General features: G+C 43.1%; 1 protein-coding gene across 10 annotated transcripts in view; it reads right to left on the bottom strand.

Moving 5' to 3' along the window:
* The window catches only part of TAS2R1 (taste 2 receptor member 1), a 286,550-nt gene that overhangs the window by 96,387 nt on the left and 162,316 nt on the right, over positions 1–27,847 (bottom strand). The gene's annotated exons all lie outside the window — the stretch shown is intronic.

Below are 27,847 nucleotides of genomic sequence, written 5' to 3'. Positions count from 1 at the left end.
TCAACATTTCCCTAAGAATATTCTTCCATTTTTATGGCTCCAAATACCCCAAACTGGAGAGGCAGTTAAATAGTTGATTATTAAAAATTGATTAGTATATTATTTAGCTCTTGCTGTATGCCAAACAACCACAAAAATCTCTGTAGCATTCAACAAAAAGCACTTACTTTCGTGGATCTGCGGGTTGTAGAGTTTGGCTAGTCTGGGCTGGGCTTTCCTGGGCATGGCTTTAAGCCGCAGGGTGGGCTCACATCTGCTCAGTGAGTTTCTCACCCTCTGTGGAATGGTGGGCAAGTTGGGACGTCTTCTCATGGCAATGGCAGGAAGCAAGAGAGCAAACGGAAATGTGGAATGTACCTCTGAAGGCCTAAGGCCAGAACTGACCCACTGTCATTTCAACCCACATTCCTTAGGCCAAAGAAAATCACACAGTCAAGCCTAACGCCAAGGGGAAGCGAAGTCTGCTCCATCTCAGGCTGGAAGGATTAAGAGTCTGACGAGAAAGAGAGTGACTGCAGGAAAGGGTGGGGAACTGCACCTGTCTGCAGTAGGAATGTATGAACTGACTTGGAAACTGTTTCAACCTGCCCTGGCAGGAAAGGATGAGCTACGGAGAGCAGAGTTCCTCAAGGTGGGGCATCAACAAGGACAGATGAGAGGGAAGGAGCAGAGAGAAGCAGTCTACCTTGAAGATTCACTCAGGGAGGAATTTTAAAACCTCTGCATCTCGAAGGTTTCCAGATTTTCTTTCCACCCTAGCATTTTCCAGGGAGCCCCAGGAGTGCCATCCTGCACTTGGAGGGCTGCTGTGCCCATTTCTCTTGTCACATTCCATTAGACAGATGCAGCAGCTGCTGCAATGCTGGAAAATCTAGAACATGATGTGCTGTTCCACTAGGGCTGCTGCAGGGCAGTAGCTAAGAACTGCGAGACACGAGGTTTCCCTTGCCCATGTGCAACCTGCTTACCTACATAAATAGATAGCTGATCAAGCCTTTTTTTTGGCAAAAATTCTCTGACAGGCTAGGAGCAAAGCACATGCCAGCAAAGGGCAAAGGGGCTCTCCATAGTCTATCTTTGAGGGTTCTTGTGAAGTTACTATGTGTGACATGAAGGCTGCTTACATTTTTACATGCATTTGATCCCTTTAAAATGGTCCAGAAGAAAGTGGTATATGAAAGTACATTCTGAAACCAGAAACATGGAGCATGACACTTCAAGCTACAGGATCTGGAGTCAGGTGGGTGTTCCCCGGTGCTGCTAGCCAGCTTTGATCTTAACTCTCCCAAGGGTCAACTCTTCATCTGGGAAGTATGGCCAATCCTAAGTCACAGCATTATATAAGAGTGAAACAAAAGCCTGTGTGAAAGTCCCTGGTGTCCTGACTAACCCACAGTAGGCGCTGAATGAATAGAACTTTTTAAAGGTGTTGTCATCATCATCATCATTTGCAGCATTGCTGGACTTTCTTCTCTTCCTAGCTCACCTCCTACAAATGTGTTACTGGATTGTGACAAATATATTTTTGGACATTTTTAGTTGACAACTGCAAGTGATATTGAATATTGCAAATTAATTGACAGTTTAACTGTTTAGAGGATTTCTCTTACTTTGGGTAACTGGAAAATAGGAAATTAAAGGAAAAGCAAATATGATATTATTTGAGTATTATTTATGAAATAGGCTCAATATTTCATTTCAATAAAATTTCACGTATTTTCCAAAAATATCTACTTTTTCTACTATACTACCTTCAACTTATCCAAAATAAAACCTACTAAGCAATAGTAATAGTCAACAGTAAAATATTGACTAACTTCTGTTCCAGGCAGCTTCTAACATAGTTCCCAAGAAACCCTACCTCCTTATAGGTGGCCAGACCAGTAACTTAACTTGCTACTTCTGAGAAGATGTTTTAAAAGACTCTTCCTTATTAATCTCTCTCTCTCTTCTTACTTGCTCACTCTGATGGAGCAAGCTGCCATTTTGTAAACCTAAGGGTAAAGGAACTGATGATGATGATGGTCTCTGGCCAACAGCTGGTAAGGACCTGAGGCCCTCAATCCAACAGCCCAGGAGGAACTGCTGCCAAGAGGACCCCTCCCCAGGGGACCCTTGAGGCCACCATGTCTCTGACTGCAACCTCATGAAAGACTCAGAGCCTCTGCACCCAACTTAACTGTGCCCAGATTCCTGACCCATAGACACAGTGAAATAATAAATGCTGTCATTTTAAGCTACTAAGTTAAGGGTAATTTTTTACATACCAATAGATAACTGATAAATCTACATTGTACTAACACTATCTGGAAGTTTAGATTTAATCTACGTAAAATGGAAAGGTTAAATTTGCTGGTTTCTGGAGAAATCCAATGGATCTCTTTGGAGACAAAATGTTCTCTTTCCATGTCCTTTGGAGCAGGGGTTGTTGTGGAGTATTATTCTTAGAAAGTGAAATGCTAAGCTTCAGCATTGTGGGTCAGTCTCAAACTTGCAGAGCAAAAGTTTAGATCTCCATATTCTTTTTACTTGTATTCAGTAGCTATGTTATCTTCCTCCTTTCCATTGCCTGAGCTATTTTCTGCAATTTCTGATCCTTCACACAGTCATCTCAGCTTACTACAGAAAAATACCTCCTGGTATTTAGAATGTTCAAAGCACTTGAGCAAGCATATTCACAACCCATACTGTTGCCAAGGCTGAATAATTGGGCTTGGAATATGCCTGGCACCATCATTCCAGATGAAGCCCTAGACGGCTGCCATCGGCTCTGCTTTGCCCTTACTGCTTACATGGAAGTGGTCATTTAGGCTGTGAAATGGCCAGACAGAGGAGCTTACCACTAAGAAGCCTCTGCTGCATGACAAAACCCCTGCCTCAAAGATTGTGCCTAATTCTTGAGTGGGCAACCTGCCTCTGAAGCAGATGGACAGAGTGAAAGCAGGATGGAGATGGAGAGCGAGCACAGAAATATTTCAGTCTAGGGTCATATTGGCATTTGGGAGCTTGCCACCATCTGCTGTTCCCGGGGTTTCCAGCTTGCTAATCCAGCTTGCAGATGGATTGACATTTTTCAATTTCTTAAATCTTGGGAAGAGTTTTGGTGGTTCTCTGTTGTTGCCATGAAGACTGGGCCTGTTCTCTGTCAAAATGCAGCCAAGGTCTATAGCTAAGGCGCCTAGATTCTACCACTTCATTATCGTGGGCTTGTAGTCTTTTTCCCGAGGGGAGAGTGCACTGATAATTGTGAACTGCAGGGCAAAAGCTTATTACCTGTCTTCACATTGTGTTGCATGGGCCCAACAGCACATTTTTATAAAAAGAAGACAATAAATTTGAAGAGATGAGGCCAACTCCTCTCAACTCCTCAACTCCTGCCACACGTGTTCCCCATGACTGGCCAGTCATGGACAATATCTGACCAACACTCCCCCTTCCCAGGGCTCCTTCCGTTAGGATCACTCCCAGGTGTGCAGTGCCAGGAAGAGGGGAGATGCCCACCCTCACTGCCAAGGAGAGGCAGGGGTGTGCCAGGGCACTTGGGTGCAGGGATGAGCCGCCATTGGCAACTCAGCTGGCCCCACTGGCCATGCCCTTGCAGGCTCTCAGCTTTCTGGTGCACCTGGTGATGCTAGTGACCCTCGTCAGGGGTGAATGCACCTGGCTGGCATGATGACCAGTTGTGCTGCCGGGCACAAGGCTCCCAGCTGCTCTTTGCTCTCTTAGTCCTGGGAGGAGCTTTGCACTGGATCCAGGGAGAAAGGAGTAGCGCTCGGACATTGGTCCTAATGTCACTGAAATAAGGCAGAGGGCTCTTTGTTCTTCCTCGTTGTTCCTTTGGCATGACCCTGTGACCTATGACCTGTGGAAGATGGAGCACATCTCAGTCTTTCTCCTGTTGGGATGTGGGGATGTAGTTAAGAATTGCATTGATCACTTTGCAAAAGGGCTTCTTCGTGAAGACTTAAGGAATAGCTCATGTTTCAGTGTCAGGAAGAACAGTCTTCAATTCCTGAGAAACTGACCAGTGCATGCTTTATTGAAATGCAACTGTGGCTGATTTCATTTGCATCTTCCCATCGGCCACATTAGGCCAAGAACCATATTTGTGGCCCACCTTCCACCACATACAAGGCTGTATGGCCAGCAAGGCAACCTTTTTTTCTGGCTCTATTTTAACTTCAGACCCTTTAATCTTTATTTGGCCCTTTAAAAATGCCTCTCTTAGATTTTTTTTTTTTTTTTACTATGTTGAATTATTATATCCTTTAAGGTCATTTTCCCTGTTCTTTTGCAATGAAATAGAACATAAATAGCATACTTAACATGCTAAAATAAACTTTTCTCCCAATTGTTATTTCCAAGACAAAAATCCATTTTATATCCTATCCCACCATGTATGGACTGCAAATGTAGTCTTTATGTTGTCCTTAAGAAAATCTCCCAATAAGATGAAGCATTTTCCAGGAAACCATTGAGACACATTGTATCCTATTCCTGTGCAGATTGCCGTAATAACTGACAAATCTCTGATGTCACAGAGCCAGGTGGAGCACAGGAATGACTTAATTTCTTCAACAAACATGAGTTTTCCTTGGGAGAGCTTTGAGCAAGTCTTCTCTGGTGTGTGGCTTCAGGGCATATTCATGTTTAGCCACTTGGCTGGACACTGGGAGCAGAGTCAGAAAGTGGGTATGGAGGCACTTCTCTCAAATGACTTTACAATTTAGGAGAAAATCCTGGTTGCAATGTAATTCTTCCAGAAGCAATGACTAAATCAGTCAATTCAGCATTATAGAACCATGCAAGTGTGTGTATTAAGCCCTGGAAATACCGGAGGCATTTTGTGGGGCAGCCCATTTGAAACACATTGGTGCTGTGCTTCTGTGATTTGGTAACCAGCAGCCACATGGGCCACCTGAGTCACCGAGCTGCCTAAAATCCGTAGTGTACAGGTGATGAGGCGGACTCCTGAGAGAAGGGGGTGAACTAGGTGATGGCATCCTAGTGAGAGGTGACAGCGTGCTGGGCAGTCCTCACAGCCCTTGCTCGCTCTGGGCGCCTCCTCTGCTTGGGCTCCCACTTTGGCGGCACTTGAGCCCTTCAGCCCACCGCTGCACTGTGGAAGCCCCATTCTGGGCTGGCCAAGGCCGGAGCCGGCTTCCTCAGCTTGCAGGGAGGTGTGGAGGGAGAAGCGCCAGCGGGAACCGGGGCTGCGCGCGGAGCTTGTGGGCCAGCTGGAGTTCCGGGTGGGCATGGGCTTGGCAGGCCCCGCACTTGGAGCAGCCGGCTGGCCCTGCTGGCCCTGGGCAATGAGGGGCTTAGCACCCGGGCCAGCAGCTGTGAAGGGTGTAATGGGTCCCCCAGCAGTGCCGGCCCACTGGCGCTGCACTCGATTTCTCGCCGGGCCTTAGCTGCCTCCCCACGGGGCAGGGCTCGGCACCTGCAGCCCGCCATGCCTGAGCACCGCCCCTCCCCCGCCCACCCCCCGTGGGCTTCTGTGCGGCCGGAGCCTCCCCGACGAGCACCGCCCCCTGCTCCACGGCGCCCAGTCCCATCGACCACCCAAGGGCTGAGGAGTGCAGGCACAGGGCGCGGGACTGGCAGGCAGCTCCAGTGCGGGATCCACTGGGTGAAGCCAGCTGGGCTCCTGCATCTGGTGGGGAGGTGGAGAACCTTTATGTCTAGTTAAGGGATTATAAATAAACCAATCAGCACCCTGTGTCTAGCTCAGGGTTTGTGAATGCACCAATCGACACTCTGTATCTAGCTATTCTGGTGGGGCCTTGGAGAACCTTTATGTCTAGCTCAGGGATTGTAAATACACCAATCAGCACTCTGTATCTAGCTCAAGGTTTGTAAACACACCAATCAGCACCCTGTGTCTAGCTCAGGGTTTGTGAATGCACCAATCGACACTCTGTATCTAACTACTCTGGTGGGGCCTTGGAGAACCTTTATGTCTAGCTCAGGGATTGTAAATACACCAATTGGCACTCTGTGTCTAGCTCAAGGTTTGTGAACACACCAATCAGCACTCTGTGTCTACCTCAGGGTTTGTGAATGCACCGATCGACACTCTGTATCCAGCTACTCTGGTGGGGACTTGGAGAACCTTTGTGTTGACACTCTGTATCTAGCTAATCTGGTGGGGAGGTGGAGAACCTTTGTGTCTAGCTCAGGGATTGTAAATGCACCAATCAGCGCTCTGTCAAAACAGACCACTGGGCTCTACCAATCAGCAGGATGTGGGTGGGGCCAGATAAGAGAATAAAAGCAGGTTGTCCGAGCCAGCAGTGGCAACCCGCTCGCGTCCCCTTCCACACTGTGGAAGCTTTGTTCTTTCGCTCTTTGCAATAAATCTTGCTGCTGCTCACTCTTTGGGTCCACACTGCCTTTATGAGCTGTAACACTCACTGTGAAGGTCTGTAGCTTCACTCCTGAGCCAGCGAAACCACGAACCCACCAGAAGGAAGAAACTCCGAACACATCCAAACATCAGAAGGAACAAACTCCAGACGCGCCACCTTAAGAGCTGTAATAGTTACCGCGAGGGTCCGCGGCTTCATTCTTGAAGGCAGTGAGACCAAGAATCCACCAATTCCGGACACACTAGCACCAACTGAGGATGATGGCTCATGGATTTCCCAAATTTAAAACTGGGACTTCTCAACAGAGAAGCTGAACAGCAAAGCTTCACCAAGCCATTTTCCTTTTGATAAGAAAGCGCTAATTAGCACCATGCATTCTCCATAGAAGACTTGTTTTCACACTGGTTTACCTCCGGATGGAGTTTTCATGTAAACTGTGAGTGACAGAGGGGCCCATCATCAATGTTTAAAATGGAATCTGTACATGGTATTGCTCAACCTCTTTGAGAAATATGACCCCATCATTTCATATTAGTAGTAGAAGTAGTCATTTGAAATTCCAGTCACAGCAGTTCCTGAGCCACAAACATACCCACAAAACACATGCTTGGATGGCGTGTGATCTCACCTGCATTTACACTTGATCAAGCCTTTCATATTGTAGACAGTTTATTTCTTCCTCATTCCATCCTTGAATTGTTAGGCCTCAAAGAGATGAGGTATTATGTGATAGTCATCTTTGTTCCTCAGATCTTAGTACATTTCCACCAGGAAGCAGACATTTAAAAATGATCATTGAATAAACAGAGTTAATGGAAAATAAAAATAATTAGTCTCAGATAACACTTTTCGGAGCTAACTGACATGATGTTTCCATATTTGCTGGGACATTTTATCCTTCTCTATTTGAGAAACCAGAAGAGTAGACTTCATCAACTCAGGCAGGTAATCTTACAGCTGAAAGCCGTGAGAATGCTTTGGAGATTCACAAGTCTAGATCCCAAGTAAAAGACTGTCAACTCCTATCACCCAGGAAAGAAAGAGATTCCCCAGACTGGAGAGAGAAGAGAAATCAGATTGAAAATAATAGCAGCTAAGATATAGGTGGCCTCTGAGCAAAGGGTGGCACTGGTGTCCAACCCACACCAAGCTTCAGGGGTGCTGACCAGGAGTGCAAGACAGTGGGAGCCTTGAGAGCAGCAAAGACCTGACCCCAGGTAGATGGTAACAAAGCTGCAAGAGCCAGAGTAGAAGTGTCTGTGTGGTCGGCTTCTTGCTTGAGGGCCCAAGGCAGCCTTGCAGAGCTCCCAGGGCCCCAGTGAGGTACAGGACTAGCTAAACACTCCAAGCATCCAAGCACTTAGCCTCATGGGGTTGCCCAAGCCCAGTGAGCATGAGTAGGAAGGGGTAGAATGCATCTTGGGTATGAATGCAGGGCAGTCGCCAGATCTACAGATGAGCCAAACAGAAATGGGGAACAATGGAGACACGTGAAGCCTGGAAAGCAAAGAACAGAGATGCAACAGAAGAGTCTGGACTCTGAAAGGACAACTAAGTGCTAGATAGATCAAGCCCCTAGATAGATCAAGCTCCTCCCCCTAGATTAAATAGAACCCTAGAAAGGTTGGCAAAACCCAAATTGTTAGACTACATTTCTACCACCCCAATAGAATAGGGTCTCAAAGTTGAGTTATAGAAAAAAAAAATCTTGCACAACAGAGATAATGTAGATTAAACTTATCTACATTATCCACAAATAACAACTATATTGCCTGCAATACACAAATGAAGATGCAATATATCTGATATTGGCACAGTTTTCACTGGTTTCATAACAGACATTTTTAAAAATAAGGGAACAAAGTTCCAATATGACATTGCATTTACACAGTGTTTTCACGACCTGAAATCCAAGTGCTTTTAGACAAAATAGTCTTTTACACAGTCACTGTTGGCAGACCACCACCACGTAACTTGTGTTTTCAAATATTCAAGGTAGGAGAAAGGGTCAGGACTCATTTAGGAAGTCTGGTAGAAGTCAAGTTTGCAAAAAATGAATTTACCCAAATGTATAGAAGGCTTGCCCTACTAGGGTGGCCTATTTCATGTGGATGTAAATAGTTTATGGGGGATGAGAGCTGCTGGGAAGTAGAGGAATAAGGGATAGAGAAGCCCATTTCCCAGATGAGCTGAAGAAATGGAGAGCGAAACCCAAGGGCAAGCGGCACGTCTGCGAGTAGAGCTCTTGCCAGCCCTTAGTGGCAGATCTGGGAACATGGGGTTTTCAAGACTCAACACACTCCATTCTTGGAGGAAACCAGTGGCTCCTTGGGACCCAGAGAAAGAAGATTCCATGGCATCTCTATCTCAGCAGGGAAAACTGAGGCCCGGGGCAGTTAGGATAGGCTCTCTTGTTCAGGACTGAAGAGGCTTCCCTGATGCAGGCAGGGAGTTGGTCAGTGTCTGCCGAGGAGACAAAGCCTGAGCTATCTTCTGGCTCAGAGAGAAAGAGCAGGCAGGAAGAAAAACCAGCATCCAGCTGTGCCACAGATGTGCTTCCACCTCTGTCTTGCCCTCTCACCCTCGCCTTTAATCCCATTTTATAAAAACTCATACTCAGAGGTCTAGCTGGGTTGGACCCCAGTCTGACCAACCCACAGCCCAGGCTGGCCACAGTGTGTGTGTGTGCTTAGCAGGGGGGCAGTTTTTGGGGACTGCAAAAGGAGGGTCTATAAAGAAGGACCTCATCTCTCACCCCCTAGGGGCAGCCTCTATGGGGGAGGACGATGGTCCCTGACATCATGGGACAGTCACGAATGAGGGTCTGTCCTGGGGTCAGGCTGGTGGGCAAGTTGGTCTGGCCTCTCCACAAGGCTGGCTCTTGCCTCCCCCATTAGTCAGTAGCACTGCTGCTCGTGGCTGTTTTTAGTTTCTGCCTTGTGACTGTATTTGACACACTGCCTCCAACACAAGGTCCCTATTTATTCTTGGACACAAGCCTTGGTGACATGCTACCACTGCCCTCCCTGCCCAGAATTGTGTTTGGCAAGCTGTGGAGAAGCTTCCAGAATCCAAAAGACCCTTTTTTAAAAATATACTTTAAGTTTTAGGGTACATGTGCACAACGTGCAGGTTTGTTTGAATGGAGACAATTAGTTTAAAACAGGCACACGTAAAACCGGAGGCAGCACTTAAATAAGGTACAAACATTTCTTTAAATGTTGTTTTAAAGTCAACCTTTACTTTCATCCTCAACGACTTAATTGACAGAAACAACAAGTGTATCTGCCAATATGTGGGCCGGCTCAGTGACCCATCCACTGAAAAGTAGAAAGCATATCATGTTTTGAGTTACAGTTTATTGAGCATTAAGCTTTCTTCCTGTTTTTTCTCACTTTTCAGCGTGATATCCACAGATATTTTCCTATAACTGTGTGTAACATGACTGTGCCCAACGTTAGACTGGTGGATGGTAGATAAAGGGGGCAAGAATTCACAAAAGGGAAGTCCTGGGAAAGGAAATTGAGAGTTTATAAATATATGAATGCCAGCTCATTTTTATTTGTTAAATACTCTGTACAACACACCAACATAAAATCATAGGATATAGTGGGATGATTGCCATTCTTCTGCATGCACCTTTGGGTATTAATTTTACGAAAGATATAAAGATGATTTTGATGCAGATGGATTCCACATGTTACTGAGAACATGAAAAGGAGGATCAGACAGAAGCAAGAGAAAAATTCCACCTTAGGCTCTTTCTTGCAAGGTGCAGTTTCTCCACCATTGACATCTCGTTAGACCTCACAGTGAACTGGCAAGTAGGTCCAGGGAAGATATTTCTATAGTATCTTGGCTTTGAGTAAAAGAAAATGGACCCAAAAGCCTCATCTTCACAAGACAACCTTTTGGAAATAGATAGAAGGCTTGATACCAAATGTGCTTGAGGTGTAGCTCCAAAGCAGCAAATAAAGGCAGCTGCCACACCTGTGCAGGGGCCACACCCGTGCAGGTGCCACACCTGTGCAGGTACCATCCAGTGGGGGCCTGGGGCATCGCATGTCCCAGAGCATCCAGGCACAGGGAGGCTGCTCAGCAGTAGGATGTGTGGCTTTTGAGGACTCAAAGACACTTAGGGGGTCTCTGCTTCTGAATCACCAAGAGGACAGATAGCTAGGGCAGGTGCACCACCCCATTGAGACACCAGGGCATGAAGAGTGGCATGATATGGTTTGGCTGTGTCCCCACCCAAATCTCATTTATACTGTAGCTCCCATAATTCCCACGTGTTGCAGGAGGGACCCGGTGGGAGGTAATTGAATCATGGGGCAGTTCCCCCATACTGTCGTCATGGTAGTGAATAAGTCCCATTAGATCTGATAGTTTTATAAGGCATTTCCCTTTTCTCTTGGCTCTCATTCTCTCTTGTCTGCTGCCATTTAAGGGATGCCATTGTGAGGCCTCTCCAGCCTCATGGAACTTTGAGTCTATTAAACTTCTTTTTCTTTATAAATCACCCAGTTTCAGGTATGCCTTTATCAGCAGTGTGAAAACAGACTAATAAATAGCACGTAGGTAGACTGAAATCCGCTGTTCCCCATGAGTGTGTACCGACAGGTATGCCCTCCACCAGCTGAGCACACCAGCACCCACCTCCCCTCCCTGACCTGCTCACAGCCAGTCCACGCCCAAGCCCTGCTGACATTCATCTCCTTTATCTCTTAGCCTGACAACTCCCCTCCTTCCCCACCACACTCCACTCAGAGCAACGTCATCTATCACCTGAACCTCCTCACTGATTGCTCTGCCTCCACTCCTGCCTCCCTCCCACCCGCATCTGTCCCCAAGCTGCATCCAGACTCCAGGGAACACAAACTCAGCCGCGGCACCCCCTTCAGTGCCTCCTCCTCGTGTCTTCCGTTGCCCTCGTGGTAGGGACTGACATCCTGATGTGGCCCATGAGGCCCCCTGGAGTCTGCCCCCACCCAGCGGCTTCCTCACCATCACACCGATTCCCCTCTCTGAGCTTTTCCTAGGTGGCCATCCGCCCGTGCCTCCAACATTCTACTCTCCTTTCTGCAACCAGGCATTTGCACACCTGCAGTTTCCTCTTTCTGAAATATTCCTTCAGCACTCCTTACTTAATAAATTGCTACTCATCTTTCAAATACAGCCAACTTCCCATTCTTCTGGAAAGTATTCCTGGATCCCTGGAAAGGCCACAGTTCCCATGTTATACTCCATGTGTGTCTTTTTGCAGCACTTACATGATTTCCATTTTACCTGTGGTGGTGTCACTTTTTGATAACTGGCTGTCCTTCCTACTAGACCAGAAGCTTCTGGTGGGCAGGACATGTCTGCTTTTACAAATCATGGTAACCATGGTACTTAGTTTAGTTGTTGACATGTAGCCAGCACTTTCTTATTCATTTGCAAGTTATGGTTAACGCTGTGCTAAGCTCTGGAGTTTAAACAATGAACCAGGCAGGCAAAGCCTTGCCTTCATGGTGTTTTTATTTTATTGCAAGAGAAAGATACAAACACAATAGAGATTACGATGTTTACAATGTTTAAAAATAAGGACTGCTATGATAGAGAATAATGGCAGGATACATGGAGTCATCAGCAAAGACCTCCTGAAGCAAGTGACATGAAAATAGAGATCTGATTGGTGGGAAAGGACGAGATTTGCCCAAACCAGGGAGGAATATTCCCAACATTGGAAGCAGCAAGAGCCGAGGCCCTGAAGCAAGGACGAGGGCAGCCTTTAGTAATGTGTCCAGAAGGCCACAGTTCTTGGAGCAGAGCATTGAAGGAAATGGTGGTTGATAATACAACCGGAAAGATGTGCAGTGACCAGCAGAAGAAGAAGAGTTTGGATGTTACTCTGAGTGAATGAGGGAGTCATTGAGGGGACTACGGCAGTAGAATAACCACACCTCGTTTACATATAAGGCTCTCCAGGTGGGCTTTATGGAGAAAGGATTGCACAGAGGGTGCCTTGGATAGGGCAGAGCCATGGACATAGGGAAGATGGAAGGAGATCTGTCCCAGAGGCATAGACAGGAGGCCAGGGTGTCCTTAGGAATTCTGGCTTCCATAGCAGGGTGGATGGTGGCTCATTTACTGAGGTGGAGAAGACTATTGAAGAATGCATGGGTTGATGGATGAATAAACAAACAAGCAAATATGTAGAGATAAATAGTACAATAAAGGAGACTGGGCCTTCAGGGTGAGATATATTCATAAGGCAAAAAAGCTTCCATATCGGTCAGGGTTCTGCAGAGAAAGAGAACCAATGGGATATGTATATAAAGAGATTTATTTTAAGGAAGTAGCTCACATGATCATAGAGGGTAGCAAGTTGATATTTGCAGGGCAGGCCCACAGACTGGAAACTCAGACAGGAGCGGATATTGCAATCTTGAGGAAGAATTATTTTCTTCCCAGGGAAAACTTGTATTTTTTTCTCTTAAAGCTTTCAACTGATTAAATGAGGCCCACACATATTATTAATGATAATCTCCTTTACTTACAGTCACCTGATTATAGATGTTAAACACATCTGCAAGATGCCCTTCACAGCAACACCTAGATTTGTGTTTGATTAAATAACTGGGTACTATACCTTGGATACATTGACACATAAAAATAACAATCACAACTCTAAATGATTGTTCCATAGAAACTACTAGGCTTTACAAATAATATAACTCAGAGGTCAGCAAACTATGGTCCATGGGCCAAATTTTGCCTTCCACCTGTTTTTGTGAATAAAGTTTTATTGGAACACAGCCATACCAATTCATTTGTGCATTGTCTATGGCTGCCTTTGTGTAACAGCCACAGAGGTGAGCAGTTAGGACAGAGACCAAACAGCCCGCAAAGCATAACGTATTTACTATCTGGCCCTTTACAGGAAAACTTTGTTGAGCCCTGGTGTCACTTCATTTTGTGGAATTACTCAGGCAAAGTGACTGCTGCTAGGCAATAGAAAAGATCCAAGAGTCAAAATGGTTAACGGGTCTGAAACCAGTGGAGATCTGGGAAAATTTTAAAGGAATAGTAAAACATGACAAGAGGTATCACTGGGGAAAAGGAACCCAAAACATTAGCATTTGGCTTCCAAGCAGCTCACATTCTGGCCTTAGACAACTGTTACCTCACTGCTCAGAAATGGAAGCTTGAAGCTCGTGTGGAAAACCGACCTCCTAATAAATCTCACACAGAGGATGCAGCAATTTGTTATGCGTGAGAAAATGGCACTGGGAAAGCAATACACAGCCAGCTTGCTTCATATCACAAGTAGCAATTGGGCTCAGGTTTTCACCTAATTTCTAAGCAGCTTATCATCACCTCCGAAAAGAAAAAAACAAATTCTAAAAATTGCATTGCTTTTTTTTTTTCTGAGAAGAGCATATTATGAAGTGTAAACATTAAGAAAGTCATTTCCCAATATAACTATTTCCAAGCTTTGTCTACCACTTGTGCTATCATCCAAATGTTGGTGTCCCCTTCTCCCTGCAAATTTGGATGTTGGAACCTAACCTTTAGTGGGATACTAGTAGGAGGTGAGGCCTTTGGGGAGGTGATTAAGTCATGAGGTCAGAACCCTCATGAATAGGATTAGTGCCTTTGTAAAAGACATGTGAGAGAGCCTGTTTGCCCCTTCTGCTATGTGAGGACACCATGAGAATAATCTGCAGGAGATGCAAGAAGCAGAGGCCCTTCACTAGACATGGCATCTGCTGGCACCTTGATATCAGACTTCACAGCCTCCAGAACTGTGAGAAATAAATGTCTGTTGCTAATAAATTACCCAACCTAAGGTATTTTATTATAGCAGCCCAAACTGACTAACACAACTCACTACCTTTAAATATTTTTGTCCTATCAATACAGCTCCCTCTCCCTTTTTTGGGGAATAAAACCTTGCTGAAATGAACAGACTCTAATATCTTGATTTATTAACCCACATCTGAGCCAAAATGATGTTTGTTTGAGAATCTACCTAGTACTGACTAAAGGAAACTGTACAAGAGTTTTTTTATTGCCAATGTGTGAGAAAATAGACCAAAGATTAATCTTTACAAAAGACAAAAAGCTTACAATGCTTTGCCAAATAAAATTAACTTTCATAATTTGCCTACTATGTATTTACTATGCTATACTATCTGTTTAGCATACAAACCCCCTACAATCCCTACAGTAATCCTAGATGGTGCCTACATTTTAATCTCAGGTTTATAGATGAGAAACGAAGACAACCTGGACTTAAAGCCAGGCCACCTTACTCCACAGGCCACACCCCCCACCACGGTGAAAACTACAGCTGTGATAAGACAACAGAAAATTGCTTATCCAAAATAATAAATTACATATTTATATTCCCCTTGACTCACCTGAATAGTGTTCATTTTTATTTAGAAATATAACTGTATTAGTTTGTTCTTATACTGCTATGAAGAACTACCTGAGACTGAGTAATTTATGAAGAAAAGAGGTTTAATTGATTCACAATTCTGTAGGCTGTACAGGAAGCATGGCTAGGGAGGCCTCTGGAAACTTACAATCGTGGCAGTAGGCAAAGGGGAAGCAGGCGCGTCTTCACGTGGTGACAGGAGAAAGAGAGCAAGGGGGAAGTGCCACACACTTTTAAACGACCAGATCTCCTGAGAATTCACTCACTATCATGAGAACTGGAAGGGGGAAGTCTGTCCCTGTGATTCAATCACCTCCCACCAGGCCCCTCCAACACTGGGGATTACAATTCAACGTGAGATTTGGGTGAGGACACAGAGCCAAATTCTAACATCTTGATTTACTAACCTACATCTGAGCCAAAATAATGCTTGTTTGAGAATCTACTTTAAGTAACAACTGAAAAAAAATTTACGAGTTTTTTATTGCCAATGCGTGAGAGAATATATCACATACTGACAAGATAAAATAAGATTAATATTTACAAAAGGCAAAAAGCTCACGATGCTTTGTCAAATAAAATTGATAATTTGCCTACCATGTATTTACTACGCTATGCTGTGTATCAAACAAAACCCCCTACAATCCCTACAGTAATCCTAGATGGTGCCTTCATTTTAACCTCAGGTTTATAGACGAGAAACTAAGACAACCTGGACTTAAAGCCAGGCCACCTTACTCCACAGGCCACACCCCCCAACCACAGTGAAAACTACAGCTGCGATGTTAAGATAACAGAAAACTGCTATTCATAATAGTAAATTATGTACTTATATCCCTCGACTCATCTGAATAGTGTTCATGTTTATTTAGGAATGTAACTTTTTAAAGAATGCAAAGTTTTATTTAAGAACCTGCAAAGTTACCTCATATAACAGCAATATTCCTGCCATCATGCTGCGTATGGAGATAGAAACCTATAACAATCATCTTTCCCTCTAACTTGCTTCCACCTTCTCCAGTGGGTGACAGAGAAGACAGATAGGACCTGTACATCCAGCTTTCTCTGCTACCCCTTGAAAAAGCTCCATCTATTCCAATCGGTGGGCATGCAGCTTCCTGGTTTTCTTACACTTGCTGTTACTCATAGAGTATCTCGTGCTGTTGTTTGCATTTTTACTAGTTTCAGCTTATTTTAGGGTTTCACTTAACGCACAGCTTTGTATGAAAAGTCATAGATTCCACTGCTCCTTCCAGTGTTTTACACAGGTTTTACTGAAACCCAAACCCCTGCCTAGCATCCCTCTTTTTCTTCCTCACTTCCCATGGCAAAGTCAGAATTTATTCTTGAGATTTCAATCTTCTCAGCCTTTTAGCTTTCCTGGCTGCGGGACCACAGAAAGCTAGCACTGCAGCTATGGTCTAGCAGGACAGCGTCCCAGCCTTATTCCCTCTGCACTTACCATTTCTGTGAACACTGGCTCAGCGTCCAACCACAAGCCCCATCTGCTCTCTTGTGAAGTGGACCAGAAGTGTCTAGGATTAATGCTGCTTAGGCTGAGAGTAGGTGGATCAACATCCCAGCTCCCTCACCCTTCCTGTAGATGACATTTCAGTTTCATGTTCTACACTTTCTCCCAGAGTTTCTCAATGGCACCATTCTCCAGTTGGCCACGGTGGTAAATTGCTTGGTGATGCATTTTGTATCTCTGTTGTGCCTTGCAAAACCCACTTCCTAATTGCTGTTTCTTGGGATGGCCTCCCAAATAAAGTACTTGTGTTTGACATCTTATCTCAGGTCCTGCTGGGGAATCCAAATTAAGTCAGCTTGCTGTATAACATACCCCATCTCCCCTCTCTATAAGGACATTTCTTTTAGACTATCTCTTATTTCAGTCCTGAGCTCCACCCTGTCAAGTATTCTGGATACCCATGAGGGCTTAGCAAAAGGGCCTATGTCTGTCACCCTGGATGGGAAGTAGCCACTTCAGGAAAGCTCTGTGATAGCCATGTGTAAGGTCATAGTTAGAAATGCCCCCACCCTTTCTCATTAATTTCTCCCTACCCTTATTCACATTTGGCACTTTATTTAACTCTTCCCATTCATATATTTTGAGACTTAGGCTGAACTTAGCAACTTTACATCTTCTACCCTTTCTCATTGTGCTAAAGTCTCCATCAGGGTCATGCAAATGGAGAAATAAAGGTTGAGCAAATGGAGAAATATTATTCTCCATATGGATTGTGAAAGTGTGCAACCTATACCACTGTCAGCAGCAGCTCTGGTCTTCATCCTGCCCCATTGTTTTCTGAGGGTGCACAATCCAGCCTCCTACTAGAAGAACCCAGACTCTTGTTTCCCCATTCACAATGGGGGTGTTGACTTACACATTAGGTCAACATAGTTGCAGGAGGTTCTAGAATCTGGCCACTTTGGCTCTATCACTTATTAGCTGAGTGACCTTGGACAAGTTATTTAACTTCCCACCAGCTCAGTTTCTCATCTGGAAATTGAGAACAATAACGATAACAATGTCATAAAATCTTTGTGTCAGGTGAAATCATGCATGCTGAGTGCTTTGACAGCATCCAGCATTTTGCAGGTTTTTGACAGATGTCAGTCACCACCGACTCTCTGTCTTCCCCTTCTGCAGGCCCAGCCTCCAGGGCGATGACAAGGGTGAGAGAGAAATATGAGCCCAGCCTGCCAGGTCAGGAACAAGGAGAGCGAGGTGCTGCCTTTCCTTTTCCCTGGCTCCTTCCAAGTGGCAGTGTGGACAAACAGAACAGGCAAGACGCTGTGGATGTGGAGCTGAATGATTCATCATGCACATCAATTTAACCAGAGTCAGTTAGCAGTATCCCAAAGCTCTGAAGGACAGGGGCTCAATTAACCTTTTAATACACAAGTCAAATTTCTTATCTTCATGACTTACTTCTTTACCAGCAAAAAGCCTCCAAAACCCTTCTCAGATCTTTGTCCAAGGTGAGGCTAAACTCTGTCACTGGTGGGGCTTCCTCTAATTCCCTGTGTTGTTCTGTCTGCTGTGATGTTATCACTCTAAGAGGGAGGGTGCATTTCGAGGATGACAGAGAAGGACACGTATGATGCAGTGTTAACGCAGACCTTTCTCTCCACCTGGATGAAGAACTACGTTCTCTGGCCGCCCTCATACTTGTGGTTAAAAGAATATAAATTATTTCACAATTCTCTCCCCTCAAACACACCCACTATTTCTCTTTCTTCCTGCAAGAGCTGAGTTTTTTTCTCTTCAGGATAAACTAGCACATTCTTTTAATTCCCAGGAAATTATACTTTTCCAGGGATGATTACCACCCATTCTCAGAGTTTATAAGTCCAAGGGTAAGGCCCTGATCCAATTGTGGCTGGAGCTACAGATGAGAATAAAAATGACAGACCATCTGTGTGTGCTCCTGGACTGTGAGAGGTAAAATTCGGAATCTGACAGCTGTCACGTTTCCTGATAAATGAACCAGAGAAGTGGAGGGAGAAGGGAGGCCTGGGAAAAAGGCGCTCCTCCTAGGCTTCAAGTCCTGAAGCCAAAGCACATTCTTTACTTTGAGTCCCAAAAGTCAACTCATTATTATTCCAATACCACCACCTTTGTTTAGTCTGATAGGGGTACGGTTTCTGTCACTAGCCAACCTAGCGATGATTATTACATTATTTAAATTAAACACCCATTTCTATTTTTGGGAGGCCCTCGTGGGTGATCATCCTGCTGATTTATGAACCAATTCATGCTATGGTAGTGATGGGGAATAGCAGTTACCACACTATCTTTTGTGATACCAACTTTGCCTTGACATCCAATGTTTAATGTCTTGACCTAAAGTAATGACTAATAAACCCCAATGCCAGCAAACAGGAAGCCCAAGAGAACCAGCATCAGTGCAGATGAGTCTCAAGGCAACACCCAAATATCCCACTAGGCCTCTCTCTTCCTGCATACACATATGTTAAGGCTTGAATTTAATTTTTTTCTCACACTATAAAGCTAAGCTGTGTCAGTAATCCCCATGCCAACCTGCTGGAGAAAAAGTCAATCTAACATCATTACATTTTTCTGGCTATTTTAATTCAGTTAAAAAAATAAAAATAAAAAACCACGTTTTCCCTAGTACCTGCCTATTTCTAGAAAAAGCTAACTGGAAATCAGAAACAAAGAAGACAGCCTTTAACTGCTTTATTAATGGGAGCTTGGTCATGTCATTTCCAAGTTCTTCTTTTTCCAAAAGACCCAACTGATAGTCCTGTATTCATAAGGCACCTGCTCCCTCACCCCTACAAGTTCAAATCCAGTTTTCTTTCCCTTTTGGAGCTTTTCCTGGTGAAATTATAGCTTCTCATAGTGAAGGTGAACAGCATGCTGGCTTATCTGGTCCCTCCGTCACCTTCCCCACCCCTCATCTGCCCTCTGCAGGTCAGGGCGTCAACAGTCTCCAGGACAGGTGTTAACTAACCTACCCCTGGAGGCACTATGTGTTGGGCAGTGAGAAACCCAAACTACATTACAGATTCACTCATTTGAAAATGGAATTAATAAAACTGGAAATTAATGAATAACAATATTTTAGAAGGAGTCACAATTGCAAGGTGCCCTGCTAACCCAGCGTCCAAAAAACTGCTGTTCACTCTGTCATCTTTGGCAATACACACCATTATTACATCTTAGTTGCTTAATCCATAAGAGGCAGGTAAGATGCCAAGCAATTCCTTGGAGTTATGGTAAGTTATTCATGCAAACACTATATTTGTTAAGTGATTCAAGCATAAAGGTCATTCAACGCTTACGCTCTCTTTCTAATGCCCTTCTGATGCTCCTTCTTTTAAAGCCTGGTGGCAAAAGCACTCCCAACTCAGAACACAGGAGTACAACTTGAATTCAGAGAATTTAAGATGATCTCTAAATCAGGATGAGTCTTACAATCCAAGATATGTCTTAGAATTACATAAAATAATGGTGCATTTTATATAATCAGTGCCATTTTAGATTCGATGAAATACAGCAACTGAATTAGTCCTCCCAGAATTCAAGGTCTTTTTAAAGCAGGATTTAATTCATATCTCAGTAGCTTTCCCCAAAATTTTCAGCAATTGCACCCTGCCCGCCTATTCATGAAGCTGAGAGGGATCACAGGAGTTGTCTAGTCCCAAATCCCCAGAGATGTTTTCTGGTGAGAGACTGTAACCAAAACGACCTCTGGTATTTATTAAGTTTGCAAAATGCTGTGTCAAAGTTTTCTCAGAGCCTTTTATATGCTAATTGAAATTGTGGATTTGTCCAAAAGGCGTTCTAGACTTTAGAATTTCTCTCACTTATTAATGACCATTAAACCTTTTATCCTAGGACTGATTTGTAGGCAAATAAAAATGCTGAAAAAAAGTGAGACCTTGAAAGATTACACAACCTGCCCCCAAAGACCCAGTTAATAAGTGGTACAGTAAAGAATGCAGTCTGGCTTTTCTTATTCTGCTTCTGATTCTCCTACCACACAGCACTGCTTCATGGATCAGTTTTCAATGAAATGAATAAAAGGCACCATGGTGTAGTTATCTCTTCACTCACGCACTTCCCTCAGAATTTCAAAACCAACGAGTTAACAAAAAGACAAATTTACACTGGAAGTCAACAACCATCTAAGCTGTGGAATTTTTTAGTGCATTGTGATGTCCATTAAAATCTGTCACCCAATTGCCTTCCAAAACCCCAGAGCAATTGAAGCACACAAGCGTTTTTGAGCGGGCAGGGGTTAAGGGGCAGAAGCCAAGAGAGGATCAGAGACATCTCACAATAACACAGGGGCCCATTTCCCTGAACCTGTCAAAACCTTTGAGCAGGTAACACCGAGGAGTGGATCTCCTGTGGCTGGCTTTGCAACTCCTTCTCTTCCGATTATGAAAATATCCTTCTTACACTGCACCGTAATCATTTGCATTTTTATTGTTTTCACTCAGAAGCTCCTAAGTTATTTAGATAAGCACCATTAAACAAAAATCTGAGTAATTAGTTCTTTTGATGTGTCCTAGTGGCAGCGGAGGAACTTGAAGACGTTTATTAACTGTTAGATCAGTCCCAGGTGGGACTTATTATAAACAGAGCTTAGCCCCAGAGCAAGCCGCTCATTAAATCCTGAACAGGAATTAGGTATTTCTCTCTTCCCATGCCATTCTTCATCAACCAGCCTCTGCCACTTGGGTAGGATTATTATATTATATATTTTATGCCACTAAATACCACAAATCATTGCTTACGTGAAGTCCCGGAGGTGGGGCTAGAACACAATCACACCCTCCTTTAGAGACTGCAGACCCAGAGAGAACAATCAGAAGGGACTCCCAGAGATCCGCTATTTAATCCTCTCATTTGGCTGGTCAGAGACAGAGATCCAAAGAAATTAAGAGATTTCCTCAAGGCCAACAGCTGGTCAATGGGACCCGCTTCTCCCATCTCTTGCTTTAGTAAATTTTCGATGCCAAGACATTTTCAAGTGCTTGACAGTCACCCACGGATGCTGAAGCTCTGAGTGATCTATGGCAAACCATCCACTCTTTTCCCAGAATGATAAATGTTTCTTATGTCTAATGTTGATATAAAATGTATGAAAATGAGAAAATTTGGGGGATCTTAGAAAATAAAAGAAAGATTTACATGAAATAAAAATGAGTGGTTTTATCTCATGTATGTTGGAAAACAGAATAGAAGTTGATTGGCATCCATGGCAGAAGGGGATCTGGGTTCTCACCTGTTCCCACCTGTTCAAGCATCCCAGTGGAGTCCTCAGTCCTCAAGTCTGTAAACCAGGCTGAACAGCCCCAGGTGACCGGGACACAGTGGGAAGTGAGTCAACTAACCCCTAAAAACTCCTCCCAGTCCCAGGGTCGTGCCTTCATTCTTAAAGGTCAGTTTCTCTACAGCATAAACGTCATTATTCATAAGGCTTTCTCCGCTGTGTCATGTAACATAGAGCAGCACAAACAAGACTGTTTTTTTTTTTTAATACATAGATGGAGTTTCGCTCTTGTTGCCCAGGCTGCAGTGCAATGGCACAATCTCGGCTCACCACAACCTCCGCCTCCTGGGGTCAAGAGATTCTCCTGCCTCAGCCTCCCGAATAGCTGGGATTACAGGCATGCACCACTACGCCCGACTAATTTTGTATTTTTAGTAGAGATGGGTTTCTCCATGCTGGTCTCGAATTCCTGACCTCAGGTGATCTGCCCGCCTCAGCCTCCCAAAGAGCTGGGATTACAGGCGTGAGCCACCACGTCCGGCCTGCACAAACAAGATTTTAAATATGTTTTCCTGTTACTCTCCGAGTGTTTTGCTAACAGATGATTTGCAAAGAATATACATAGAAAGACAGCTCTCATTCACCCACTGAGAATCAGCCTCCTGAAAACTTTAGGCAGACTCAATAAAAATAAACTTATCACTACATCCCTGCTCCTAAGTACCATGCAGAACACACATCGGGAGTCTGTAGCAAAATACCTCTACTCCCCTGAGAGATTTGTACATGCTAATCTCAATGTCCCTAACATAGCATTTAACAGCTTCACCAGCCACATGGAAACAGAAGAAACACCAAGTTTTTGTGGGGAAAACATTTCAAAAGGACAAAATATCTTTGAACCTAACTCTACCTTACTATCATTTCTCATTTTTATGTCTTATTTAAGATCTGTGAAAAACAATCCAAGGTTTAGTGTTGATTTTCTTAACAAAAGAAAATACTCAAGGTTGTTTTCATAAATAGACAATCTTAACTCAATTTTCTTCTGTTACCACATGCCACATTTAAATAACCTCAATGGCCACGAAAACTTAAAAAGGGAACTTTCATGAGTTAGGTAGGGCTTGCCTGCATCTAATTCAATGTCATTCACAAGAAAAGCTAAAAATCTTTACTTGCCTGAAGTTCTTAATGGAAGGGGAGGAAGAAATCCAAAAGATAAATGAACAATGCATGTCTAAATTAAAACTGAACCAAAAAAAAAAAAGACATCAGTCAGAGAAACAGTCAGAGAAACAGAGAGAAACGTAGCAACTTTAAGCATGATGAATAACTGATCCACATCCTTAGCAAAAACAAGATCTCATCAGTAACCAATCAGGAGCACCAACCTGAATTTGCTGATTCATGGAAAGCAATAGGTGATTAAAAAAAAAAAAAAAGCCTGAGCTTCTTTCTTTTCCATTTCTCCAACCAGACAACCCGCGAAGACACTACACACTTATGATACATTCCAGATTAACTTTACCAACCAACTCTCTTGGACTTTACTGTTAATTAGTGCAGAGGCAACTCCCTTTTTTCTCTTCTGCCTCCCAGGATTCCCCTCTGGATGCTAATGAAATAGGGAGATTTCTAAGTTTCATCATCTCAGTTAAGCAGTGCTATTCTTTTTTTTTTTTAATTTTATTATTATTATACTTTAAGTTTTAGGGTACATGTACACAATGTGCAGGTTTGTTACATATGTATACATGTGGCCATGTTGGTATGCTGCACCCATTAACTCGTCATTTGGCATTAGGTATATCTCCTAATGCTATCTTTTCTACAGGCAATATGGAAAAAATAAACGTGGAAGATTTCTGGATGGAAACAGTTTACAATCAAACATCCCATTGTTGACAAAATCATCATAACTGTCACTTCACGCCTCTTTGCCAACTGTATAATTAGTGTCATTACCAGTAAGTCACGGAAATATAAATGACGGCGGATTATACAACCCAAAACTGCATAAACATGAATATTTTATGGTACCTAAGCAAGGTCACGAATTGTACATGACATAGACTTGGCATTTGCTTCCAGCAGATCTTAAGATTTCTCACCCAGACTAAGTGCACAATCTTACCATATAGCTTTAGAAAGATGTTTCTGGGTGGATGTTACCAAAGGCAAGTGAGGAGGAGGAGGAGAGGAGGGAAAAAATTCTCTTTGGAAATGATTTTTAAAAACACAATTATTAGCATATTTTTATGTTTAGGACATGAAATTCCATTTTTATATTTTCCTACATGGAATATAATTTCAAAAGAAAATATTTTTAAAATAACAATTTAAAGCCAAATGTATTCAATTTTGTATTGCCTACTATCCGATCACTCATGTTTGGATACTTTGGCAAATATGTTAGACCAGATCACTCTGCACCCAAGTTGCCTATACTCTCCCTGACTGGGGTGATCTCTTCCTTTCCCCTCTGCCCAAGACCAGCTCAAGACACACTGCTCTCTCCCTTCCTTGAATTTCTAAAGGCCAGACTCTGGAAAGCACAGGTTTTGACATTTTTAAGACTCTGTAAATTATGGCAATCAAACTCTTTTTGTTTGTGTATACATTTGGAATTGCCATACTTCTACAAGCACTCCCGTTTTTAGTGTCTAATATTGGGCCAGTGGGCCATAGGTACTCTGTCAATATGTAAGGAAAATTATTAAGTGGACACGTTCATTAGTTTTTATGGAAAATAAGATGGGAATGGAAAAACATTGGATAAAACCCAACTATTCTTTTCAACAGAATGAGATCACACCCTGGTAATCCAAAGCATCCATACAGCAACAAGTGGTCCGTGTGGTCCTTAAAACATGCCAGGAGGGGTTGAGAAATACCCTCCTAATCAAGGTGATTATTCATGACAAACTTGTATATATAGTAAGGAGCAGGTGAGTCTTTCATGACATCATTAGATTATCAGATCTTTGAGGAAACAGAGTTGTGTCTGGTTTGTTTATAGCTGTGGTGGGCAAAACAATGGCCCCCAAAGACATCCACATCCTAATCCCTGGAACTGGTGACTATGTGAGCTTATACCAAGCAAAAACAAAGCACAAAGTGTTCTTTTTTCTTTATTCTTAACCTAGAAAATGTTTATCATATTTAAATTTTCCATTTTGACTCAGTTACTGTGCTTTCTGAACATGTATACAATGTTATGGTGAAGTTTCAGAAAATCTTTGAAATCTGCAACTGCATTAGACAAAGAATATAAATGTACCTGTTCAAAGTTTAAAACGTAAATTTCTGTTTGAAAAACGAAGATGGACTGATAGGTTGAAACTTCATCTTACAAGGTTTATAGTGACACAAAGCAGTTGACACAATGACATTTCTGCTTGAGGAAACTTACTGTGGGTACATTGAAGAGAATGAATTGGTGGAAAAAGGCTGTGGGCAGACCAAGTAAGAAGTTGTTACATTAACCCCAGCAAGGGACGCAGTGGCCTGGCCTCATGGCAGTGGGGCTAGGCAAAAGTAGATGAATTCTAGGAAAGGTTAGGAGGTAATATTGACAGGAGTTGGCAACTGGAGGAAGAAGAGGAAGAAGTCAATGGGATCTGGACCACATGGTGAAAGACAACCATTCAGTAAGGAGCAGAGCATGAGATATTATGGTTGAGTATGAAATTTATTATGGTTGGACATAATATAATAAGTTGAAGGGAGAGTTTTTTTAAGAAACATAGATTTAGAAGTTATTAATATATGAATACAAATGGAGGTCACTGAGTATGAAAACACCCAGGGTAGCATAGCCAAGACAATCCTAAGCAAAAAGAACAAAGCTGGAGTCATCACACTACCTGACTTCAAACTATACTACAAGCCTACAGTAACCAAAACAGCATGGTACTGGTACCAAAACAGATACATAGACCAATAGAACAGAACAGAGACCTCAGAAATAACACCACACATCTACAACCATCTGACCTTCAACATACCTGACAAAAACAAGCAAAGAGGAAAGGATTCTCTATTTAATAAATGGTGCTGGGAAAACTGGCTAGCCATAAGCAGAAAACAGAAACTGGACCCGTTCCTTATACCTTATACAAAAATTAATTCAAGGTAGATTTAAGACTTAAATGTAAAACCCAAAACCATAAAAACCCTAGAAAAAAGCTAGGCAATATCATTCAGGACATAGGCATGGGCAAAGACTTCATGACTAAAACACCAAAAGCAATTGCAACAAAAGCCAAAATTGACAAATGGGATCTAATCAAACTAAAGAGCTTCTGCACAGCAAAAGAAACTATCGTCAGAATGAACAGGCAACCTACAGAATGGGAGAAAATTTTTGCAATCTACCCATCTGACAAAGGGCTACTATCCAGAATCTACAAGGAACTTAAACAAATTTTCAAGAAAAAAAAAACAAACAACCCCATCGAAAAGTAGGCAAAGCATATGAACAGATACTTCTCAAAAGAAGACATGTATGTGGCCAACAAACATATGAAGAAAAGGTCATCATCACTGGTCATTCAAGAGATGCAAATCAAAACCACAATGAGATACCATCTCATGCCAGTTAGAATGGCGATCATTAAAACGTCAGGAAACAACAGGTGCTGGAGAGGATGTGGAGAAATAGGAACACTATTACACTATTGCTGGGAATGTAAATTAGTTCAACCATTGTGGAAGACAGTGTAGTGCTTCCTCAAGGATCTAGAACCAGAAATATCATTTGACCCAGCAATCCCATTACTGGATATATACCCAAAGGATTATAAATCATTCTACTATAAAGACACATGCACACATATGTTTATTGAAGGACTATTTATAATAGCAAAGACTTGGAATCAACCCAAATGCCCATCAATGATAGACTGGATAAAGAAAATGTGGCACACATACACCATGGAATACTGTGCAGCCATAAAAAAGAATGAGTTCATGTCCTTTGTAGGGACATAGATGAAGCTGGAAGTCATCCTCAGCAAACTAACACAGTAACAGAAAACCAAACATCACATGTTCTCACTCATAAGTGGGAGGTGAATAATGAGAACACATGGACACAGGGAGGGGAACATCACATACGAAGGCCCATCAGTGGGTGGGAGGCAAGGCGAGGGAGAGCATTAGGACAAATACCTAATGTATGTGGGGCTTAAACCCTAGATGATGGGTTGATAGGTGCAGCAAACCACCATGGCACATGTACACCTATGAAACAAACCTGCAAGTTCTGCATATGTATCCCAGAAGTTAAAGTAAAATAAATAAAATTTAAAAAGAAAACACCCAGGGTAAGTGTACAGATTGAGGACCTAGGGAAAAACCTCTGAGGAACATCATTTTCAAGGAACAGGACAGAAGACAAATTGACAAAGGAGACTAAGTTCATGACTAGATAGAATAAAAACCAGGAGAATTTAGTGTTATGATAGCTAACAGAGAAGATTTCCAGATGGTGGACATTAACCAAGGTGTCAAATGCTGCTGGGAAATGAAACAAGACAAAAGATTGGGCACTGGAGTTTGCAATATGGATATCATTAGGAACCTGGTTGAGAATATTTTAGTGAAGTTTTGGGGACAGAGATCGGCCTGAAGGGTGTTAAAGAGGGGTGAATGTAAGATTGTGTCTTTGAGGTGCTATACAGGAACACATGAGTGGGGTAATTTATAAAGGAAAGAGATTTATTTGGCTCACAGTTCTGTAGGACATTCAAAGCATGGCACCAGCATCTGTTTCTGGCGAGAAATTCAGGCTGCTTCCACTCAAGGCAGAATGGGAGGGGGAACTGGCATGCAGAGATCACATGGCAAGAGAAGAAACAAGAAAGAGGTGAGGAGGTGCTGGGCTCTTTTTAACAACCAGCTTTTGCAGGAACTAATACAGCAAGAAGAGAACTCACTCATTACCATAAGGATGGCACCAAATTATTCACAAGGGATACACTTCCATGACCCAAACACCTCCCATTAGGCCCCACCTCCAATACTGAGAATCAAATTTCAACGTGCAGCATAAGGGACAAATATTCCAATTATAACAGAGCACAAGGGGAGAAAGTAGGAAAAACAAGTGGGACACCTCTTTCAATAAGTTTAGCTAAAAAGGAGAACAAAAAATGAGATGGTAAAGATTTGTAATTTTTTTTTTTTTTGAAAAGAGAGAAATGCTAATCTGGAGAGGCCAGTAAAGAGGATGAGGTTGAAAATTCAGGTCAGCATGAGGATAACTAGTGTCGCAAGGTCCCTGGGGAGCT

The sequence above is a fragment of the Gorilla gorilla genome, chromosome 19, assembly GCF_029281585.2.
Source record: "Gorilla gorilla gorilla isolate KB3781 chromosome 19, NHGRI_mGorGor1-v2.1_pri, whole genome shotgun sequence".
NCBI classification, from domain to species: Eukaryota; Metazoa; Chordata; class Mammalia; order Primates; family Hominidae; genus Gorilla; species Gorilla gorilla.
This window is presented reverse-complemented; position numbering and strand designations above follow the sequence as displayed.